General features: G+C 38.3%; 2 protein-coding genes across 2 annotated transcripts in view; one reads left to right on the forward strand and one right to left on the reverse strand.

The window, feature by feature from the left end:
• Window positions 1–9,853, reverse strand: part of LOC133639811 (SH3 domain-containing protein 19-like) — a 68,414-nt gene extending 58,561 nt beyond the window's left edge. Inside the window, exon 1 of the mRNA XM_062033428.1 lies at window positions 9,836–9,853. The gene's annotated coding sequence lies outside the window, so the exon portion shown is untranslated. The remainder of the gene's footprint in view (window positions 1–9,835) is intronic.
• The window catches only part of LOC133639810 (FHF complex subunit HOOK-interacting protein 1A-like), an 84,379-nt gene that overhangs the window by 7,793 nt on the left and 61,597 nt on the right, over window positions 1–14,989 (forward strand). The window lies entirely within an intron of this gene.

The raw sequence follows: 14,989 nt of genomic DNA on the forward strand, positions 1-14,989 counted from the left end.
TCACTGAAATATATTTATTCATTGTGGTTCTTACAAAAAAATATATCTTATAAAATATAAAAGCTAAAATGTCTCTTAAAGCTCTGCCCCTTTAATGAGTGCATACTAAATCATTTAACTTTAGCCTACTACTACAACCATATTATTTACCAGCAACATAAAGTGAAACAGAGACAGAGGTGTCCTGCCACAGTCAGTAACAAATAAACAGAAAACAGTAGTGGTCAAATACAAATAAGGCAACGAGAGAAGTATCCTACACTTCTCTTTTGTAAAGTAAATGTGAACAGCCGATATGGGCATCTACATCTACTATATGATTTGCCTGAGAAGCTGGACAGGACAAAATAAATAAATAAATAAATACAAAAAATAAAAATAAAAATTTTTTAATTTCTATTTGTGGCGGACGTAATTCTTTCGTGGCGGGATGCCACAAATAAATGAATGTGTGGGAAACACTGTATATTTACAGCCCGGCCCCCGGCCTATTTTTTTTTTTTAGTGTAATTTTGAAGAATTTATTTGAATGTGCATGAACTATTTCTGTTCAAAATTGTTTTGAAATGTCACATGTTAAATGTTTAAAGATTAACTGTCAGTTTAATTATGAGACACAATTGTGTCAAAGTCAGGATTTTTTATTTCATGCCTGAAATAAGAAACGATTACTTTGAAAAAGCAGTTTTATACTTTATACAGTTGATATTCTAGTTTCAAGCATGTTTTACTCAATATAGCTCATCAAATCTCAGCAACAAGCTGTAATATCTTACTGACATCCTTTAGGAGCAAAACACTTAAAACAAGTAAAACACTCAAACATAAAATCTGCTCAGTGAGAAGAATTATCTTATCAGACAGAAAATAAGCAAATATCACCCTTATTTGAGATATTTCATCTTACTTAGATTTCACTTTTTGCAGTGTATAATTATGCACTTGACTCGCCTTTTTATTTATTCAGGTTGCAAAACAAAATAGAGATTCATACAACATGAACGTTTAGTTGCAAATAGAAGAAAACAACAGCTTCACTTTCAGGGATCAGCTGTGTCTCGAGTTTGGGATTAGCCAGAAAGATCCGCCCTTTGACCTCCTTTTACTTTTGAAAAAACACAAAGGGAATATTTCTGTAATTATTGTCACTAAATGCACGTACCGTATTTTTCGGACAATAAGTCGCTCCGGAGTATAAGTCGCACCGGCCAAAAATGCATAATAAAGAAGGAAAAAAACATATATAAGTCACAGTGGAGAATAAGTCGCATTTTTTGGGGAAATGTATTTGATAAAAGCCAACAGCAAGAATAGACATTTGAAAGGCAATTTAAAATGTCTAAAGCAGGGGTCAGCAACCTTTTTGAAAGCAAGAGCTACTTCTTGGGTACTGATTAATGCGAAGGGCTACCAGTTTGATACACACTTAAATAAATTGCCAGAAATAGCCAATTTGCTCAATTTACCTTTAACTCTATGTTATTATTAATAATTAATGATATTTACACTTAATTGAACGGTTTAAAAGAGGAGAAAACACGTAAAAAATGACAATTAAATTTTGAAACATAGTTTATCTTCAATTTCGAATCTTTAAAATTCTAAATTCAACCGAAAAAAAGAAGACAAAAACTTAAAAAAATAATTTATGGAACATCATTTGTAATTTTTCCTGATTAAGATTAATTTTAGAATTTTGATGACATGTTTTAAATAGGTTAAAATCCAATCTACACTTTGTTAGAATATATAACACATTGGACCAAGCTATATTTCTAACAAAGACAAATCATTATTTCTTCTAGATTTTCCAGAACAAAAATTTTAAAATAAATTCAAAAGACTTTGAAATAAGATTTCAATTTGATTCTACAGATTTTCTAGATTTGCCAGAATAATTTTTTTGAATTTTAATCATAATAAGTTTGAAGAAATATTTCACAAATATTCTTCGTCGAAAAAACAGAAGCTAAAATGAAGAATTAAATTACAATTTATTTATTATTCTTTACAATAAAAAAAATACATTTACTTGAACATTGATTTAAATTGTCAGGAAAGAAGAGGAAGGAATTTAAAAGGTAAAAAGGTATATGTGTTTAAAAATCCTAAAATCATTTTTAAGGTTGTATTTTTTCTCTAAATTTGTCTTTCTGAAAGTTATAAGAAGCAAAGTAAAAAAAATTAATGAATTTATTTAAACAAGTGAAGACCAAGTCTTTAAAATATTTTCTTGGATTTTCAAATTCTATTTGAGTTTTGTCTCTCTTAGAATTAAAAATGTCGGGCAAAGCGAGACCAGCTTGCTAGTAAATAAATACAATTAAAAAAATAGAGGCAGCTCACTGGTAAGTGCTGCTATTTGAGCTATTTTTAGAACAGGCCAGCGGGCGACTCATCTGGTCCTTACGGGCTACCTGGTGCCCGCGGGCACAGCGTTGGTGACCCCTGCTCTAAAGAATAGTGAACAACAGGCTGAATAAGTGTACGTTATATGAGGCATAAATAACCAACTGAGAACATGCCTGGTATGTTAATGTAACATATTATGGTAAGAGTCATTCAAATAACTCATTTTCATTGGCGATCACTCGAAGCGAGTATGATAGTCCTCCCGTTGGTGAGTCTGGTCATCTGTGGGTCCTCAGGTGGCTGTAGAGGCCAGTCCGTGATCCACAGACTCTATTGCAGTGGGGGCATATGTACGTGATTGTCGTGGTGGTCTGAGGAGCTGTTTTGGTAGTGGATCTCTCCTTTCTTTGTTGCCTCTTGGTTTCCGCGGCACGGTGGAGGTCCTTTTCTAATTGTGCTGTGCTTTCATGGACCACCCTGCTCCACAAAACCCTCTGGCGGGCATCATCCTCCCAGGTGTTGAGGTTGAAGCAGCATTTCCTCAGGTGGATTTTGAGATTATCTTTATGCCGCTTCTTCTGCCCCCCCTTGGGTGCGTTGTCCTTCCGTCAGTTGTCCGTACAACATCTGTTTTGGAAGGCGACTGTCTGGCATGCGAATCACATGGCCTGTCCATCGCAGCTGGTGCCGAATGACAGTTGTCGTGATGCTGGGCCCGGTGTATCAAATCAAGCACTTAGGCATGGAGACTGTTTCTACAAACATTTGTGAAAGAATGGGCCGCTCTCAGTGATTTCCAGCGTGGAACTGTCATAGGATGCCACCCGTGCAACAAATCCAGTCGTGAAATTTCCTCGCTCCTAAATATTCCAAAGTCAACTTTATTATAAGAAAATGGAAGAGTTTGGGAACAACAGCAACTAAACCACCAAGTGGTAGGCCACGTAAACTGACAGAGAGGGTTCAGCGGAGGAATTATGGGGTGGGGTTGTTTTTCCAGGAGTTGGGCTTGGCCCCTTAGTTCCAGTGAAAGGAACTTTGAATGCTCCAGGATACTAAAAACATTTTGGACAATTCCACGCTCCCAACCTTGTGGGAACAGTTTGGACCGTGCACCAGTGCACAAAGCAAGGTCCGTAGAGACATGGATGACAGAGTCTGGTGTGGATGAACTTGACTGGCCTGCACAGAGTCCTGACCTGAACCCCATAGAACACCTTTGGGATGAATTAGAACAGAGACTGAGAGCCAGGCCTTCTCCACCAACATCAGTGTGTGACATCACCAATGCGCTTTTGGAAGAACGGTGGAAAATTCCTATAAACACACTCGGCAACCTTGTGGACAGCCCTCCCAGAAGAGTTGAAGCTGTAATAGCTACAAAAGGTCATATTGAACCCTATGGGTTAGGAATGGGATGGCACTTCAAGTTCATACGTGAGTCAAGGCAGGTGGCCAAATACTTTTGGCAATATAGTGTGTATTCCTCTGAAAGCTTCCGACAGGTGAACTCAGGCCTGGCCCTAACCAATCTGGCGCCCCCCCCCCCCCCACATCGGCAGTGAAGTGTATATACTCACAAGAAACCGAATAGCTTTGTCTTTGACCTTTTTTTTTTTTACTTAAAGAAAGCAAATCAACAATCAGAATAGTTAACAAGATAAAAAAAAAATATGAATGAATAAATGAATACAAAAAATGAATATATGAAATACAATATTTTTTACATACATAAACACAAAATAAAACGTGTCAACAAGTTGCATAAAATAAATTAAAAATACAATATAAATAAGGCACTGCACAAAACAAGATATCAAACCAGTGTGACTTTAACAACTATATTACAAAAAAAGGGGATCCTACAGAGTTCTCTACTTGTGCTTTTTAATATTGCATTAACTAGAATGACTTACAAATGACTGTACACCAGGGAGTACTAACGTTACATTATTATTTTCCATAACAATTTAGCCCCCTCCACAATATTAACCCGACGTTAAAACAGAACTAGCTATTTATTGATTAGCAATTGCCGAATCATGTAACATTAGCTTAAAGCCAGGTTACTATCACATTCTGTAACAGACAAATAATTTCATGTAGGCTAACGTTACCTACTTGCTACCTCTGTCTTTTTCTCGTTTCTCCTCTTCTTTTCTCTTTTTTCTTCCCTGGGCACCTGACAGTTTTGGCCGTTTTGACATCTTGTGTAGTTTTTTGATGTGGTGACGTCCAAAAAGAGTCATGATACGGGAAGAGAGGGGGCGGGGCGTAATGTTGTAACAAATAATATTTCTATTAAATAGGCTTTACTTTGCATTTTAATTAACGTGGGATTATTTTTTGTATTTAGAAATAATAGTACCAACTTTTTTTTCTTTTCTTTTTTTCTCTAACATTTGTGGCACTGGCGTGGCGCCCCCTGATGGACGGCACCCTTAGCATTTGCCTATACGGCCTATGCCACGGGCCGGCCCTGGGTGAACTAATGACATGCGGTAAGCAAAGTAGGACATGAGAAGCTGCAGAGTCAGTTTGACTTCAGCCTCTCCCTTTTCAAATATTGTAACTAAACCTGCTTCAACTGCTTTTTTTTTTATTTACAAATTCTCCCACGTAGTTGACGACATCATAAACAATCACACACGTGTGGCACAAGTGTCGAAGTAAAAACAACACCACCGAAACAGGCTCTTTTTAAAAAAATTTTTTTTATCAAGGCTGAATTTTTATGAGGGTGGAAGACGTCATGCAAAGAGGATGATAAGATCCCCCCCAGACAGACGCTTATTGTCCGTATTGACACGGCTGATGTCATCGCACCCACATCGTGTTGGCACAAAATCATATTTAGCAGCTTCAAAGAGCTCCACACTAGAAAATAGTGGCGATAGTGCATGTAATGCTGTTGGCGTCTTGGTGGCTCTTTGGCCAGTCTAGTGGTTGACATAGTTGACTTGGTTTTTGACTCTGCCTGATGGTGCAAATTCCTTTGAGCGCACATGCAAATGGGATTTACAGTTGAAGATATTAATGATTAGCTAAGTAGATAACACCTGCAGGGCTGGCTAATAATAAATTGTAACATATGTCTTTGAAAAATGGGTTTTGCGCGGTGGCGGGCCGTGCGTTTCCCACTTACACTGCAAAAAGTCAGTGTTCAAAAACAAGGGAAAAAAATACAAAAATGAGGGGGATTTTACTTGAACTAAGCAAAATTATCTGCCAATAGAACAAGAAAATTCAGCTTGTCAAGACTTTCCAAAACGAGTAAAATTAGCTAACCTCAATGAACCCCAAAATAGCTTAAAATAAGTATATTCTCACTAATAACAAGTGCACTTTTATTGGTAGAAAAAAAAAAGAGACCTTTTTACTCAATATGTTGAAAAATATTCTTAAATGAAGTAAATGCTAGTGCCATTATCTTGACATAATGATATGCGCTCGGCATTATATTTCTTGAAACCAGCAAACTTATACTAAAAACTAGTTTATTGTTCTTAATGGAAAGGCAACAAGGCAAGCGCTTGTTACTCTCGGGGTCTCCTAGCCGCTCAGGCAAATCATATTGTCTAAAAATGCATTTTTCCATGGATAACATGACATCATCGCGCCAAGTGCATGCTCTTTCAGTCAATTAGTGCACAAGGAATATATATATATGTGTATATATATATATATATATATATATATATATATATATATATATATATATATATATATATATATATATATATATATATATATATATATATATATATATACAGTGTTTCCCACACATTCATTTATTTGTGGCGGCCCGCCACGAAAGAATTAAGGCCGCCACAAAAAAAAAAAAAGTTTTGTTTTAATTTTAAAAAATTATTTTATTTTTTTCAGATTTACTTTACAAAAGAGAAGTGTAGGATCAAGATTTTTGGAGCTCTTTGTTCAGTGGATCAGATGTTTGATGAAGCTTTGTGTCTATCTACCGCCACTACTGTTTTCTGTTTATTTGTTACTGACTGTGGCAGGACACCTCTGCCTCTGTTTCACTTTATGTTGCTGGTAAATAATATGGTTGTAGTAGTAGGCTAAAGTTAAATTATTTAGTATGCACTAATTAAAGGGGCAGAGCTTTAAGAGACATTTTAGCTTTTACGTTTTTATAAGATATATTTTTTGTAAGAACCACAATTAATAAATATATTTCAGTGAATAACTTATTGTTCAAATCTGTATATAAATATGTACAGAAAGTGTTGTAATTATATTGTAAAATGGATGGATGGATGGACGTTTAAAACAAAACTGTTATTATTAATTAGTAAGTATACATTTTTTGAGCCTTTTTAGAGAAAATCATATCATTGTAGTAAATTATGCAAATTACTTGATGATGTCATGGTGAACACGCCCATAGCCACGCCCCCACTGCCACAGGTATCTTGCCAGTTTATGGGAAACACTGATATATATATATATATATATATATATATATATATATATATATACACACACAGCCCGGCCCAAATTTTTTTAATTGTAATTTTGAAGAATTTATCTGAATGTGCATGAACTATTTCTGTTCAAAATGTCACATGTTAAATGTTGAAATATTAACTGTCAGTTTACTGTACTGTGCCAACTGTACTACTATATGAGTACGTATGTTCTATTGTTTACAATGATGGCGGCCAGAAATGAGAGCGATTCGGACCGAGAAAGCGACAATTTCCCCATTAATTTGAGCGAGGATGAAAGATTTGTGGATGAAGAAAGTGCAAGTGAAGGACTAGTGGGGAGTTGAAGCGATTCAGATAGGGAAGATGCTGTGAGAGGCGGGGGTGACCTGATATTCAGCTGGGAATGACTACAACAGTAAATAAACACAAGACATATATATACTCTATTAGCCACAACACAACCAGGCTTATATTTAATATGCCACAAACTAATCCCGCATAAAAAACACCTAGGTGTTTGTTATGCTAGCTCCTAGCTCCCGTCCATATAACCCGCCAATACAATTCAAACACCTGCACAACACACACACTCACTCAGCCCAAAGAACCGTTCACCTAACCCAAGGTTCATAAAGCTTATATATTTAACCAAAGTTATGTACGTGACACGCACGTACGGGCAAGCGATCAAATGTTTGGAAGCGTACTCACGGTACTGCGTCTGCGTCTGTGTATCCAAATCAAAGTCCTCCTGGTAAGAGTCTCTGTTGTCCCAGTTCTCCGACCTTGACTGCATCTTTCGGGAATGTAAACAATGAAACACCGACTGTGTTGTGTTGCTGCTGACTTCTCTCGCAAAATACTCCGCTTCGCACCGACAACTTTCTTCTTTGCTTGCTCAGCTTCTTTCTCCATAATGCAATGAACAAATTGCAACAGATTCACCAACATAGATGTCCAGAATACTGTGGAATAATGACATGAAAACAGAGCTATTTCGTATTGGCTTCAATGGGGGACGGATACTTCTGTTTCACTGGCTACGTCACACGCATACGTCATCATACATAGATGTTTTCAACCGGAAGTTTAGCGGGAAATTTAAAATGTCACTTTATAAGTTAACCCGGCCGTATTGGCATGTGTTGCAATGTTAAGATTTCATCATTGATATATAAACTATCAGACTGCGTGGTCGCTAGTAGTGGCTTTCAGTAGGCCTTTAATCTTACTTAGATTTCAGTTTTTGCAGTGGCCTTCAGTGATGTCCCACTTCAAAGATGACCTCTCCAAATACCATCATTGATGTCACCACATGACCATTGCTGGAGAAATACTATGCAGGAACACATTTACTCCGCATTGAAACACATCAACAGTGTACAAAACGGGTTGTTTTCTGGCGCATTTAAAAATCAACAAGTGAAGTGAATTGAAGTGAATTACACTAGCGTTCAAAAGTTTGGGGTGACATTGAAATGTCCTTATTTTTGAAAGAAAAGCACTGTACTTTTCAATGAAGATAACTTTAAACTAGTCTTAACTTGAAATAAATACACTCTATACATTGCTAATGTGCTAAATGACTATTCTAGCTGCAAATGTCTGCTTTTTGGTGCAATATCTACATAGGTGTATAGAGGCCCATTTCCAGCAACTATCACTCCAGTGTTCTAATGGTACAATGTGTTTGCTCATTGGCTCAGAAGGCTAATTGATGATTAGAAAACCCTTGTGCAATCATGTTCACACATCTGAAAACAGTTGAGCTCGTTACAGAAGCTACAAAACTGACCTTCCGTAGAGCAGACTGAGTTTCTGGAGCATCACATTTGTGGGCTCAATTAAACGCTCAAAATGGCCAGAAAAAGAGAACTTTCATCTGAAACTCGACAGTCTATTCTTGTTCTTAGAAATGAAGGCTGTTCCACAAAATTGTTTGGGTGACCCCAAACTTTTGAACGGTAGCGTATATTTATATAGCGCTTTTCTCTAGTGACTCAAAGCGCTTCACATAGTGAAACCCAATATCTGAGTTACATTTAACTAGGCCTGCAACTAACAACTAATTTGATAATCGATTAAAAAAAAAAAAAGTAGCCTCTGCACATGCGCATAGCATAGATCCAACGAATCGATGACTAAATTAATCGCCAACTATTTTTATAATCGATTTAATCGATTAGTTGTTGCAGCCCTACATTTAACCCTTGTGCAACATTCATATTGTTGTTACTCAGCCAGCGTTTGTGGTTCTGATGGACCCGTTGCATTTTGTGGCTTTTAATGCCTCACAATCAAACCCTTTTATGTTAAAATACTGAACAGATGTTTACCTTATCCCAATAAACATCTGTCGACAATATGAACGTTGCATGGAAAATTTCTCTGCCAGTTTCTGCATCTCACAGGGATTCTTCTTTCGTGTTTCTGCACCTGCGGTTCCCACACAACATTGTTTGTCAACACTGTCTGCTCTCATTTTCTCGCACATTTGACCCTCTGATGTTCTGTGTACCTACACTCTGTCCTCCTCCTGTCTAGGCCTGCTGTGTGTGTGTGTGTGTGGTACACAGAACGTCAATTTCCACACTTCTATTAGCCCCGGGTCCAGTGGACCCGGACATCTTATATATAATAGAAATGTGTAGGGGGGGTGGTCATTAAATATGTATTCTAAAATATGTTCTTCACAGAAAATGAGACAAAGTCAGTGAGTCTCAGTTTGAAAAATTAATGAATTGTATCATTTTTCTTTTAATAAAAAATGAAAACGGCCCGAACACCACACAAGGGTTAAACCATTGTGGGTAAAGTGTCTTGCCCAAGGACACAACGGCAGTGACCGGGATGGCGGAAGCGGGAATCGAACCTGGAACCCTCAAGTTGCCGGCACGGCCACTCTACCAACCGAGCTATGCCACCCCGCATCAGCAATTAAAAGATATCTTGTGTTGTACTGTCGAAATGAAAATTGCTAAAAAAAACATATTAAACGTGACAAAATAAAGAAATTAAATATTTGAACTCACCATTTGGACGCCGTATGAGCAAGTGGTACCGCTCGTAGTCGCTGGATTCCAGTGGAAGTGGCAGCTGAGCGAGATTCTGGGGTTGGCCGACATGGTCTCACAAGATGTACTCTCTCACTTTTTCTTTTATTACACACAAAATATGCAATATTTACCCTCAAAATATTTCAAAGTGGAATATTTGATGTGACGTAAATAGGTTAATAATTCATAACATAGATTTTGATTCATTCTTTTTTTTTTTTTAGCAATTAGTTAAAAAATCCCACTAAAAGCCTCAGAGATCCAAAAGTGTTAAAAATAATATTTTTGGTCCAATTTAAAGTGATACACCGGGTACACTTCTCAAAAGCAAAATTAGCAAAAATATTTCCCCAAATTAAAGGCCTACTGAAATGATTTTTTTGTATTTAAACGGGAATAGCAGATCCATTCTATGTGTCATACTTGATCATTTCGCGATATTGCCATATTTTTGCTGAAAGGATTTAGTAGAGAAAATCGACGATAAAGTTCGCAACTTTTGCTGGCTGATAAAAAAAAGCCTTGCCTGTAGCGGAAGTAGCGTGACGTCACAGGAGCTAGTATTCCTCACAATTCCCCGTTGTTTACAATGGAGCGAGAGAGATTCGGACCGAGAAAGTGACGATTACCCCATTAATTTCAGCGAGGATGAAAGATTCGTAGATGAGGAACGTTACAGTGAAGGACTAGAGAGGCAGTGCAGGACGTATCTTTTTTCGCTCTGACCGTAACTTAGGTACAAGCTGGCTCATTGGATTCCACACTCTCTCCTTTTTCTATTGTGGATCACGGATTTGTATTTTAAACCACCTGGGATACTATATCCTCTTGAAAATGAGAGTCGAGAAAGCGAAATGGACATTCAGTGCCTTTTATCTCCACGACAATACATCGGCGAAATGCTTTAGCTACGAGCTAACGTGATAGCATCGTGCTTTAACTGCATTTATAAACAAAAAAAATAAACCCCTGACTGGAAGGATAGATAGAAAATCAACAATACTATTAAACCGTGGACATGTAAATACACGGTTAATGCTTTCCAGGCTGGCGAAGGTTAACAATGCTGTGCTAACGATGCCATTGAAGCTAACTTAGCAACCAGACCTCACAGAACTATGTACTCTCTCCTTTTTCTATTGTGAATCACGGATTTGTATTTTAAACCACCTCGGAAACTATATCCTCTTGAAAATGAGAGTCGAGCACGCGAAATGGACATTTAAAGTGACTTTTATCTCCAAGACAATACATCGGTGACACACTTAGCTACTGAGCTAGCGCGTAGCATCGTTCTCAAATGAAGATAGAAACCCATCAACAGCCGTGCTCACCTGCGTTCCAGCGATCAACGGCACGACGAAGGACTTCATCCGTGGGTTTGGCGGCAAGCATCGGCTAGGCGTAGTAAGTAGTCCTTGTTGTGTTGCTGTAAGTATTGTAATGCCCCGCAGTGGAGAAAAAGTCACACAGACGAGGAAGCGCTGCTCAATCGCTTTATTAAAAAGCGGTAACTGGTTGTAGTTCAAAAAGTAACGCACACACATACACGAGCTGCTGTTAGCCACAAGTCACGCTCACACACACAAGTTCTCCGCCAACTCACTCGCGCGTTCCCCAAACCCTTAAAGACACAGTACACTAATGCAAATATCACAGATATTACAGTATTGTACTTAGCCGCTAATACACCGATCCATCCCACCTACAACGTTCTTCTTTGCAGTCTCCATTGTTCATTAAACAAATTGCAAAAGATTCACCAACACAGATGTCCAGAATACTGTGGAATTTTGTCGAAGAAAACAAGAGGTTTTTGTATCGGGTCCGATGGGGTCCAACCACTTCCGTGGATTTTGTGACGTCACGCGCATAAATCATATCCTAAGGAGTTTTTCAACCGGAAGTGTGGCGGGAATTTTAAAATGTCACTTTATAAGTTAACCCGGCCGTATTGGCATGTGTTGCAATGTTAAGATTTCATCATTGATATATAAACTATCAGACTGCGTGGTCGCTAGTAGTGGCTTTCAGTAGGCCTTTAAAGATATCTTGTGTTGTACTGTCGAAATGAAAATTGCTAAAAAACATATTAAACGTGACAAAATAAAGAAATTAAATATTTGAACTCACCATTTGTAGCACCCATTGGACGCCGTATGAGCAAGTGGTACCGCTCGTAGTCGCTGGATTCCAGTGGAAGTGGCAGCTGAGCGAGATTCTGGGGTTGGCCGACATGGTCTCACAAGATGTACTCTCTCAGCTGCAGCCTCTCTCACTTTTATTTTTTTATTACACACAAAATATGCAATATTTACCCTCAAAATATTTCAATGTGGAATATTTGATGTGACGTAAATAGGTCAATAATTCATAACATAGATTTTGATTCATTATTTTTTTTTTTTAGCAATTAGTTAAAAAATCCCACTAAAAGCCTCAGAGATCCAAAAGTGTTAAAAATAATATTTTTGGCCCAATTTAAAGTGATACACCGGGTACACTTCTCAAAAGCAAAATTAGCAAAAATATTTCCCCAAATTAACCCATTATGCGATGGATGTAAACTAGATAACGCAACATTAATACACGTTTTGGCTGTGTCCGAAGCTAAAGGGGTACTGGAAATCCATTTTCGAAGCACTCTCCACGGTCTTAACAATTCAAATCGATTCAAACCCTTTAAAGGCCTACTGAAACCTACTACTACCGACCACGCAGTCTGATAGTTTATACATCAATGGTGACATCTTAACATTGCAACACATGCCAATACGGCCGGGTTAACTTATAAAGTGACATTTAAAACTTCCCGGGAAATATCCGGCTGAAACGTCGCGGTATGATGACGTATGCGCGTGACGAAGTCAGAGTAACGGAAGTTATGGTACCCCGTAGAATCCTATACAAAAAGCTCTGTTTTCATTTCATAATTCCACAGTATTCTGGACATCTTTTGCAATTTGTTTAATGAACAATGAAGGCTGCAAAGAAGACAGTTGTAGGTGGGATCGGTGTATTAGCAGCGGACTACAGCGACACAACCAGGAGGACTTTGTTGGAGCGCTAGCCGCGACCTCACCTTGACTTCCTACGTCTCCGGGCCGCCAAACGCATCGGGTGAAGTCCTTCGTCCTTCTGCCGATCGCTGGAACGCAGGTGAGCACGGGTGTTGATTGTCAAGACTTGGTTGTTGGGTTTTGCTTCTCCGGAAGGCAAAGGAAAATTGGCCCGTGCGAGGCGTGAATTTAAATACATGTTTATTTAACAATAAAAAAGGAATAAACAAAAGGCGCTCAGAGTGGAGGTAGAAAACTTGACTATACAAAACAAAAGACTTGCACAAGGGCGGAAATACAAAACTTGGGTAGAAACACAAAACTTGCACAAAGGCAGAAACTATGAACAATAAAACAAAAACACTAACTGTGGCATAAATGAACACAACTTACTTGGCAAAGAACTGTGACATGACATGAAGTGGAGGGATCAAAAAGTGTGAGGACGCCAGGACGAACAACAGAAACAGACAGATTTAAATAGTGACGTGATCAGTGAAAACAGGTGCGTGACAAGACAGGTGAAAACTAATGGGTGGCCATGGAAACCAAACCAAACAAGGAAGTGCAACCAGGAACTAAAAAGAGCCCAAAACCCAAGCAAAACAAAAACATGATTAACACAGACATGACATTGATGAGTAGATGAGGGCTGGCTGGCGTAGGTGGAGAGCTAATGTTTTTAGCATAGCTCTGTGAGGTCCCGTTGCAAAGTTAGCTTCAATGGCGTCGTTAGCACAGCATTGTTAACCTTCGCCAGCCTGGAAAGCATTAACCGTGTAGTTACATGTCCACGGTTTAATAGTATTGTTGATTTTCTATCTATCCTTCCAGTCAGGGGTTTATTTCTTTTGTTTCTATATGCAGTTAAAGCACGATGCTATCACGTTAGCTCGTAGCTAAAGCATTTCGCCAATGTATTGTCGTGGAGATAAAAGGCACTGAATGTCCATTTCGCGTGCTCGACTCTCATTTTCAAGAGGATATAGTATCCCAGGTGGTTTAAAATACAAATCCGTGATCCACAATAGAAAAAGGAGAGTGTGGAATCCAATGAGCCAGCTTGTACCTAAGTTACGGTCAGAGCGGAAAAAGATACGTCCATCACTGCCTCTCAAGTCCTTCACTGTAACGTTCCTCATCCACGAATCTTTCATCCTCGCTCAAATTAATGGGGTAATCGTCGCTTTCTCGGTCCGAATCTCTCTCGCTCCATTGTAAACAACGGGGAATTGTGAGGAATACTAGCTCCTGTGACGTCACGCTACTTCCGCTACAGGCAAGGCTTTTTTTTATCAGCGAGCAAAAGTTGCGAACTTTATCGTCGATTTTCTCTACTAAATCCTTTCAGCAAAAATATGGCAATATCGCGAAATGATCAAGTATGACACGGATCTGCTATTCCCGTTTAAATAAATGAAAATAATTTCAGTAGGCCTTTAATTTCAGTATTTGGAATCATTCCTGAAGGGATGGAACTACCTGTAGGGGGTCAGAAAATAGTTGCCCTCGCACGCCGCCTGATATTGTTGGAAGTGGAAGGAGGCTGTCCCACCCTCAGTCTCCCACTGGATAAGGGACATGCTAGCAAACCTGAAGCTCGAGAAAATAAGATATACATTACGGGGCTCTGAAAACAAGTTTTTTAAAGTGTGGAGACGTTTTTTGAGCCATCCTCTACACAAGTGCAGGAAGAGCTCTAGATATGTACCTAAATATGACTGTCGACGTTTCAGGCCTTGTCATGCTGCTTCTACAATGAGTTAGTTTTCAATTACTTTGTCTCAAGTGCCTTGTATTGAACTTTATTTTTTATTTTTTTTACTCTGGGTACTTTTGTACTCTTACTTTTGTTTTTGTTTTGAGTGACAGCAGGTGTAGGGAATGAAGAGGGTTTGAATTTGTTGTTAATGTGAATGTGAAATCAATACAAAGAACTATGAAAGAAAGAAAATATGCAATATTTACCCTCAAAATATTTCAAAGTGGAATATTTGATGTGAAGTAAATAGGTCAATAATTCATAACATATTTTTTGATTCATTTTTTTTTTTTTTAGCAATTAGTTAAA

Source organism: Entelurus aequoreus, linkage group LG22 (assembly GCF_033978785.1).
Source record: "Entelurus aequoreus isolate RoL-2023_Sb linkage group LG22, RoL_Eaeq_v1.1, whole genome shotgun sequence".
In the NCBI taxonomy this organism is placed as follows: Eukaryota; Metazoa; Chordata; class Actinopteri; order Syngnathiformes; family Syngnathidae; genus Entelurus; species Entelurus aequoreus.